At 45.0% G+C, this 9,464-nt stretch overlaps 1 long non-coding RNA gene across 1 annotated transcript; it reads right to left on the bottom strand.

Annotated features, from left to right (window-relative positions):
* Positions 1–567: 567 nt before the first annotated feature.
* Positions 568–5,085, bottom strand: LOC134478570 (uncharacterized). Its single transcript, XR_010051299.1, has 2 exons — positions 4,577–5,085; positions 568–1,305 (listed from the first exon to the last, which is right to left on the bottom strand). It is a non-coding gene; the product is annotated as an uncharacterized LOC134478570 (long non-coding RNA).
* Positions 5,086–9,464: the final 4,379 nt, after the last annotated feature.

Raw genomic sequence — 9,464 nt, 5'->3', positions numbered from 1 at the left:
GAAAAAAATTAAGTTTTCTCATTTTTTTCTGTATCTTTTTTAATAGAAAAAACTGAGAAGGTAGTTAAAATTTACCCCTAAAGCTACTGAAATAAAAATAATTTATCTTCCAAGCTAGCTCCACAAGTGTTCTTTGAAATTAAGTGGACTGTCTTGAAAACAGAATACTAAACTTTATGCCAGTTTCTTATTCATGCATGGATATAATATCAGTTGTGCCTCCTATTGTTGCTTTTGTAAGTACTTTGTTACTCTGAAATGATGTTTAAAACATCCTCTAATACAGTGTCTATGAGGAAACAAACATGGTTTGTTTGTATAAATATGGATAGTCATATCTTTTTTACATTTTCAGGCTTGCATTTGTATTATGAATATGATTACACATGTATGTACACAGAGAGATATCTGATAATAACATAGGCTACCTGCATACATAGTTTAGAAATGGTGGAATTAAATTAGAAGGTGAAGCAATAAGAGAGTGAGCATTGTTAGGTCTGGGAGAAGGGGGAGGGCAAGGAGAAGTCTGCGGGAGGAATGGAGCGGAGTGGACGGCCGTAAAAGTAGTGGTCAGCGGTGGCTTTATTCCGGGAATGCGGGGAGGGGGCCCCCGCCGCCGGCGGTGCCGGCCCCGGGCATCTCTGCACGGAGCCCGGGGCCGGGCTGTGGTGTCTCTGGGAACACGGGGAGTGGAGACTGGCGCGCTGGAGTCTGGCGAGCTCTCTCTTTCTGGCGAACTCCCTCTGGCAAAACTCCCCGGCGAACTCTCTCAGACACGTGGCGTGGGAGATCTAAATAGCCTAAGCTTAGGGCAGCACCCTAACTTCATTAGAGATGCACAGATATCTCATTGGCGCACAGGTCCTTAAGGATGGGGATACAGAATTACAATCAAGTCCATAGGGGGCAGGGTGGGGGAGGAGTTTAGGTGCAGCCTTTTCTGGTTACAGTGTTTTATCTGGGCCGGCAACTCTTTCATATCCCGTCTTCTGGTTATTAGGAAAAGGGGCGAAGATCTCTCTCTGTAACTACTTCCTGCTGGCTGAGGGCGCTGTATTGGGGTCTAGGGGAGTTTGACAGGATGAAGGTTGATGCCCAGGTAGACACTGATGCCAGGTGTTTTAGCCAGGACAACTTCACTGGTGAATGTATGTATGTCAGACTGGAAAAACAAAGAGACATAATGTTATTAGGAGACATGGCACTATTATATTTAAGGACCCAGGTGAGGTAGATAGGAAGGTGACTTTGGTTTTGAGATGGTATTTTATCAGGGTGACGTTGAGGTGGCAAGGCAGAATTCTGAAAAATAAACGTGGGATTAGGAGGAGTGAAGTTATGAGAGGTGTTTACTCCCCCCTATGAAAGCACAAAAGTTAAAAGGTAGGTAGGTAAGGCTTGTCTCTGGTATATATGATGTTGGAGTCTGTAGGCAACCGTGTTAAGGACTCCCGCTATAGAAATGATTATTAATAGAATGTAAGAAATTAAGAATCAAACTGGACAACAAAACATGACAACCTGTGAGTCATAAGGCAGAGATGAGCATCAAAAGGATGGTTAGATCTAGGGCCTGAGTAATGTGAGACCAGAATGGCAGTTTAAAAGGGAATAAAAGCATTTTATGATTTAGGACTGGGACCTGTATAAAAATGGGCCTGTTTGTAAATGGCATAGGTTGACCATCAATACCATGTCATAGAGATTGATTTAATATAGCAACCTGAATACTCAGGAAGAATCCTGTATATATGGCCTCTATGTCCACAAATATAGAGAATATCTTACCTGAGACTGTAGTGTGACTTGGAATCTGAGACGGACACCTTAAAGGGGGCTGTTGTTATCTTGAACCCCCTCAGCCTCCAGCAGCGAATTTTTGTCGGTGACGAATCTGGCAGTGTCGACATTTCCTATGAGGGCTAGAACTTAGGATGGCTTACCCACTCTCTGGTGGCTAGGACAGTCCAGTAGCCCTGGAGTAAGGTCTCAAAGAATGCCAGGATGGGACATTTTTGTCCAGTATCTTCTGCTGCATTTGAGCGTGGTCCATGGAGGGGGCAGGCAGCTCCACCTTGTGTAGGTTTACCTGTCTCAGAACTCCAAGTGTCACAAGTGTTAAAAATATAAAAAACCATATTAAGATCTCTCTAAGGTTTGAAGGTCAAGTTTTGCCTTTTTGTTTGGGATTTGGACTATAGTAGAATTAAGTAAGTATAGGTTTAGCAATCTTATGAATAAATCAAAACTGATATAATACTGTCAGATTTTGAACACAGTTACTTTTAAAGTTGTTATTTGCAGTACTATGAATCAAGACAAATAAAATAAAACTTTGAAGAAAACCCTTGTCTTGAAATAGAGCTAGTGGTTCCCAGCAAAAAGGAATTTATAAGCTTAGTTGTTAAACAGGAGATTGGTGAAGGCTTTGATAAATAAGGTTGGTAAAATAAAATAAAACTTTGAAGAAAACCCTTGTCTTGAAATAGAGCTAGTGGTTTCCAGCAAAAAGGAATTTATAACCTTAGTTGTTAAACAGGAGGTGGTGAAGGCTTTGATTGATAAACAAGGCTGATAAAATTATCAGGTGGCCAGTAACTTTGATTAAACGGTTTGAGAATTGTAATAAAAAAGCATCTCTTGAGCGGAGCCAAATTGTAAAAAAAGCATGCCTGAGCAGAGCCGCTGAGCTGCTGTGTGTGCGGTGCCGCGGAGAGGTAGGCAAGGAACGTGTAGAGTGGGCGGGGCGAACGCGGGACACTGTAAGCAGACAGCGGAGGCTTACTGTGTCGCGCTAATTGTCATGCGGCACCAGTGGCAGCCTGTGTGTGTGGTGCCGCAGAGGGGCAAGCAAGGAACTGCAGAGTGGGCGGGGCGAACGCGGGACACCGTAAGCAGAGAACGGAGGCTTACCGTGACGCGCTAAGCGGCGCAGGGAAATGACGTCGTTCCGCTGCGATCGCGTAAGGGGGTGGGGCTTGGAGGCCCCGAATGGTGATCCCAGTTAACGCCTGGCGTCAGTGGGAGCTGCAGCTCGCGTTCGGTCCCCCGGACGGACGGGGCGACGGCCGAGGCGGGCAGCAGAGATGGTGGCCGCGGCGGGCAGGGGCAGTCAGAGGCAAGGCTTTGCTGATCCCAGTTGGCGCCTGGCGCCAAAGGGAGCTGTGGCCGCGTCCCGGAGGGGCGGGGCGGTGGCAGAGGCAGTCAGAGGCACTGCTTGCTGGCTGCGCGGAGCCCCGCGCGCGTGGGGCGGGGCGACAGAGGGGGTGGCCGCGTCCCCGGAGGGGCGGCGCGGCGGCCAAGGCGGTGGCTGTGCCCCGGAGGGGCGGGGCGACAGCCGAGGCGGGCGGCAGAGATGGTGGCCGCGCCCTGTAGGGGCGGTGCAGCGGCAGAGGCAGTCAGAGGCATGGCTTGCTTGCTGTAAGGAGCCCGGTGTGTGGGGCAGGGTGTGGCCGCAGGAGAGGCACAGCGTGAAGTTAGGTGGGCTTTGTTTTGAAAGGCTCACGGCCACGCCAGAGCTGGGCGCGCTGTGAAAGCCACGGCTTTTGGGCGGCTACGGCGGGTGGCGTATGGCGCAGGGACGCTGCCGCCATGTGGGTGGTGAAACAGGAAATGAATGGGCTGGGCTGGAGACCAAAGCCAGAGAGGCCACAGAATTGGAACGCAATGTGAGAGGGAAAGAAAGAAAAAAAGGCTGTTTTTAAAATTAAAAGCAGTTTGATGTGAATTTTAGGTTTGTCTGGTCTTATTTAACTTCGGGAGAACGGCGTAAAGTGGGAAACAAAAGGAAGAGGAGCCAGGCGCGGGCGGAGCCAATGAATGGAGGGGCCGGGGCTTGAGCCGCTGCGCCGGCGAAATAAACAGAGCTAAAACATGGTGGAGGGGGGGAGAGACGCCTGGCGCAGAGGAGCCAGGCGCGGCCCCCCCCTGGGGTGACCAGGCCCCGCGGGCCACGCGGGAGACCGTCTCATGACCGCAGGACCAGCGGCGCCTAGGCGGCGCGCGGAGGCAGCGCGCGGCGGGGAGGGATCTGCGCCGGGAAATAAAGGCGCTTTAAAAGTCCTGTAAAGGGCCCCCCTCCCTGGGGTGACCAGGCCTCACGGGCCACGCGGAAGGCCGTTATGACCGCGGGACCGGCAGCGCGGAGGCGGCGCGCGGCAGAGAGGGAGAGGAGCCGCGCTGGGAAAGAAAGCTGCTTTAAAAGTTTTGTAAAGGGCCCTCGCGCCCAGAGCCGCTGCGCCGGCAAAAGAAAGGGAGCTATAACGTGGGGGTGGGGGGGAAGAGGCGCCGGGCGTGGGCCCCCCCTGGGGTGACTAGGCCTCGCGGGCCACGCGGAAGGCCGTCATGACTGTGGGACCGGCGGCGCCGAGGTTGTGAGTGGGAGCCGGAAGAAGGGCGCGCGGGTCGGGGACACAGGAACAAAAGAGCGCACTCTGGGAGAGAAACAGCCTGTTTTAAAAGTTATCAGGGGAGTTAATTATCCGAGTGGTAGTGGATTTTTGACTGCAGAAGTAAAGAAATTTTAACAGCAGGGGGACTATAAAACAAAACTGAGAAAAGTATAGTCTCTCACCTGCCGCCGAGTCACAGGGCACCATCTGTTAGGTCTGGGAGAAGGGGGAGGGCAAGGAGAAGTCTGCGGGAGGAATGGAGCGGAGTGGACGGCCGTAAAAGTAGTGGTCAGCGGTGGCTTTATTCCGGGAATGCGGGGAGGGGGCCCCCGCCGCCGGCGGTGCCGGCCCCGGGCATCTCTGCACGGAGCCCGGGGCCGGGCTGTGGTGTCTCTGGGAACACGGGGAGTGGAGACTGGCGCGCTGGAGTCTGGCGAGCTCTCTCTTTCTGGCGAACTCCCTCTGGCAAAACTCCCCGGCGAACTCTCTCAGACACGTGGCGTGGGAGATCTAAATAGCCTAAGCTTAGGGCAGCACCCTAACTTCATTAGAGATGCACAGATATCTCATTGGCGCACAGGTCCTTAAGGATGGGGATACAGAATTACAATCAAGTCCATAGGGGGCAGGGTGGGGGAGGAGTTTAGGTGCAGCCTTTTCTGGTTACAGTGTTTTATCTGGGCCGGCAACTCTTTCAAGCATTAGGTCTTTATTTGTTTAACATCACTATCATAACAGTAATGAGTTTGTGATCAGAGCAGTATTAGATATTGGTAAGAAAAATACTAGGCTACACTGCAATAATGAGTAAATTCAGATATTATAGTAGCGTAATATATTAGAGGTAGATTTCTTACTTGGACAGCCTCTTTCATCTTGTTAACTATAATATTTATAATCTGTGATTTCTTATTGTAAGGAAGAGAAGAGACAGCTAGAGGTAATACATCAAGTCTTATTTGTGTCAGTCTAGAAGGCCAGCTACAGTTCATGGCCAAGAACTTATCACAGGGTTTCATTTTTCCATGCATGGCTATCCTTTTATTTTTATTTTCAGATCTTGGTACCCTCTCCTTTGTGTGTTTTAACTGTTTAATTTATCTCTGTATTTTCATTCACTTCTGATTCTTCCTGTTCTTTCTAGCAGTCCAGCTATGGTACTTCTAAAACACATCACTTTACTGATGAGTGTCTTTAACCTCCAAATTACTTCCCAATGCTAGCATAGTATCTGAAGCTCTGACTGTCTCTTTCCATCCTTGTGGGGGATGAGGTGTCACTTTGTAAGCCCAACCCCCTCTAACCTGCAATTTACAATAGCCCCCCTGGTATGCAAGACCGAGGTAGAATAGGAATGCCTGTTCTTAGTGAGATCTCTCACCCTCTGGAATCCATACTGTGAGCTGGCTTTGTTTTGCAGAAGTCTTGAGGAAGTGGCTGGCCACCCTTTGTGACACTAACAGCAGACAAATTAACAACATTCTTGAGCTAATGAATTTCTTCCTGGGCTAGAGAAGTTAGGAAAACTGGTTGTGGTTATTTACTTCACTTAGATAGTTTAGAATAAACATTGTAGTCTGTCACGTTGTAGCTTGCCACAAAGAATGCCTTTTCACTACTTAATTATCTGGGCTCTGTAAACTGATCCGGTTTACTATATATGAATCTTAAAATAAAGATTGTGCGTGCAGTGCAGTGTAACGCGGTGCAGGCAGTAAAGGTGCTATGTCTCCTGTCTTCTTTTCCGAGCACTGTACCCCCCGTGTCCCGATCAGGCGTGTTTGCGTGTTTACCTTTCCCGGAGTTCAGAGTGCCCTAGACACTCACGACACATCCTCACCTCCATTCTTGCAGATTTCAGCTGCTCTTTTTTTTCCATCTCTTTTCTTAGCTCATATTGTTTCTTTCATATGGAGGTAATGTTACCCAAATTCTCATAGTATGGTTTCCAGCTATTATTCAGGTGCTAGTTTAAATCCTTATCCTAGTCTCTGCAGTGACTATCAATCTTTCTTCCCTACATCCCCAACTTAGATGTGGCAAGTAGACTTCAGTTGAGGAAATAAAAAACAAATGATCCATAATGTAGTACTTGACTTCAGAATTGTCTTGAGAAGAACTCTGAGGATGCAGTTTGCTCAAAGGTAAAGCTTGTCATGTTCACTAACAATGTCTGTTTAGGTCATGAGAAGGAGGAATTGAGGTATCCACATTGCTTAGGTGCTCTCTCTGAAATACCTTTGTCTTATTTATGTAATACCAGTTATCCTGGTTGGTAAGATCTTTAATCATAAATTGTATTTTGCTAAATTATATACCAACATCTTCAGTTTTACTGCACAATGTCCTATGATTATTAGATACTCCAAAAGTGTTTGTTAAATAAATCCCCTGCTTGAAAGTGTTATTTTGTTATATAAGATTAAAGAGTTGTGGGCCAGGCAGCCATTGCATTGATTCAGCTGGTATTGTTATGTTATAGAGTCTGTTCCTTTAAGTTTCAGTTTGTTAAGGAATCTGACTGATGAGTGGGGAACTCTTTCTGCCCTGTTACCTTTGGTGATAAATGAGACCAGGCACTCCTAGATGAGTAGGTGACATCCACTGCTCCACTGTTGCCTGTAATAGAATTAGTTTTCAAGTAGTACTGATGATTTCTACTTTTAGGCTTCCTTTCAGAGACCAGTGAAGCAAGCTGTCAATTTTAAATCTTTTAGCCAAATGCTGACTTGAATCACATTCAAAACAAAGGTATTACTGATTTAGTGATCCTTAAAGTGTTCCAACCATTTAGATAATTAAAAACCTGTACAGATAACTATAAAATTATATCTTCTATCTTTTTCATTCCTGATAAATGACTTAAGTATTTCAGTTATTGTAATGACATAGTTTTCACAAGCTACCTTCTCCTGCTCTCCCTTTTGAATAGATTTTGTTTGGCGAAGTACCTAGGATCAGTGAATATTATAGATGGCACACGTCTAACCCACACTATTTTCTCATAGTGTTGATGAACACCTAAATTCTTCATCATTAAACACTACCTTCATATTTGGTTTGCTTAACATCTTCCTGTTTTTCAGAAAAATAAGTCCAGTGATAAAAGGGAAATTATTGAGATTCATCACCAAAATGCTTAGAGAGATGTAAATGTTTGGTGAAGGGCGACAAGCCGTGTCAACATATTCCATTTCCACTCCTTCATCCTTTACTTCCTGTGTTTTGCCTATATTATTAGATAGACTCTCCTCTCATGGGACCAAGATGACTGCAGGATGTCTAGCCTAAATCATTCCCAGATGAAATTGAACAGAAAAAAAGAGAAAACAACTTTTCTTAAAAAGTCCAGTGTTTAAATGCTGGAGTTCACTCTGATATAAAAAACTTGATCATATGGTTGTGTCTGAACCAATCATTATGTCTTAGAGGATTCAGGGATCTGACTAACCAGCATGCTTCAGTGTTGGAATTGGGATAGGGACCATGTGAGCAGAGGAGGAGATAGGTTCTTCAGAAGAGATCAGGGTCCATCACCAAAAAGATTGAAAGGATGCTGGGCAGATCAAAATTAATGAATGTTCACAGTAACACAATTATACCTTAAAGTTGCTAAAGGCAGAAATTATGGTTTATGAAATTTTTAACACTCCTATCCCACCTTTTTACAAATGAAACAATAAATGTGTAAGAATTACTTGACAGAATTAATAAAAATGGCAAAAAATGAATTAATTTGAAATGGTTTAATCTTAAAAATATATTGTCCTTCAATGCATTGTAAAATAGATCAAACTACCTAAAAGTATTAGTTTTCTCATGAGGGACAATAAAATTATTAAAAATTTGGCATGTCATTGCAAGGATATTATTACTCTATAGGCCTAACAAGGAGATACTTGTTCTCATGTGCAGAGAAAGGAATATATTTTCATCTAAGTGAAATGAAATAAAAACAGAGCTTGATTGACAGCTGAGTACCATTAATAATATCTTGGAGGTAGAGAGCTGCTCTTATTTTAAATACCCCAGAGCAGTTCTATCAGAATAATAAATACTGTTTGTTCAAATTTAAACACTTCAGTTGCCTTTTCTAAAGTAGTTTTTTTTTTAACAGTTTCATGGCAGCTTTAATAAGCATATTTAAATTTCTACCTAAAATCTGAGTCTCCAGTTACTCTAATACTATCTTCTCTATCCATTGAGGCTCCTTTATTTGACACAGTGCCCACAGTGTAGGTGCCCATATTGCCTTGTCTTTACCGTTTCATTTCTAATCTCTGGTCTAATTTCTAATCTCCATCCTCATTTATCTGCCCAGTGCTCAGTCTTGGCTTCTAGAGAATGTTTGCCTAGCAGGTGGGGGAGACTAGAAATTCATACTCCCACTGTGGGAGCATCTTTCAGACAATGACTGGCATTGCTGGACACAACTTTCAAAGGACTCTTTCTCATCCTCACTGTAATGAATTACAAATATGTTTTATGCTGTATTTCAAAGATTAATCAATATTAAATTCTGGTTTTCCATCCTTATAACTTTTTTGATTACAGATTTTCTAATGGTTTTCACCCCTTTTTTGGTTTATTAACCCCTTCCCTGATGTTTCCTGAGATTGTCTCACAAATAAATTGTTTACACTCCAGTCTTCCTTCAGGGGGTGCTTCTAGGAGAATCTGAACTATGACAATTGTTTTCAAGGAAAATGTTTTTTTCAGTCATCAGCCAGGGGTAATTATAGACCTGCCAATTATAGAGGCAGCTTGAGAAGTGAAGACCAGGCCATGTGCTACACGCTCCTGTTGGGTAAGAGCATGAGCTGTGCTGTTGAGGACTCAGCAAAGCACTAGTGAACTGAGGGGAGGTAAAGGACTGATTTTCTCTTACAGCATGGGAAATTACAGCCATTGTCACAGTAATCAATCTTTGAATGGATATTCCTAGGGAGGCAAATCCATTTGGGAGAGTGATGCAGCCTGTGGTGTCTCAGAACTGGGATGTCAACCCAAGCATTCTTGTTCTAGAGATTTGGCTGTGACCTAGAGGTCAGAAAAATTTTTCTCTAAAAG

This window comes from Cavia porcellus, unplaced genomic scaffold (assembly GCF_034190915.1).
Source record: "Cavia porcellus strain 051 isolate PalLab524CR breed Dunkin Hartley unplaced genomic scaffold, mCavPor4.1 scaffold_13, whole genome shotgun sequence".
In the NCBI taxonomy this organism is placed as follows: Eukaryota; Metazoa; Chordata; class Mammalia; order Rodentia; family Caviidae; genus Cavia; species Cavia porcellus.
The sequence above is the reverse complement of the archived record's forward strand: the minus strand, read 5'-3'. Positions and strand labels throughout refer to the sequence as shown.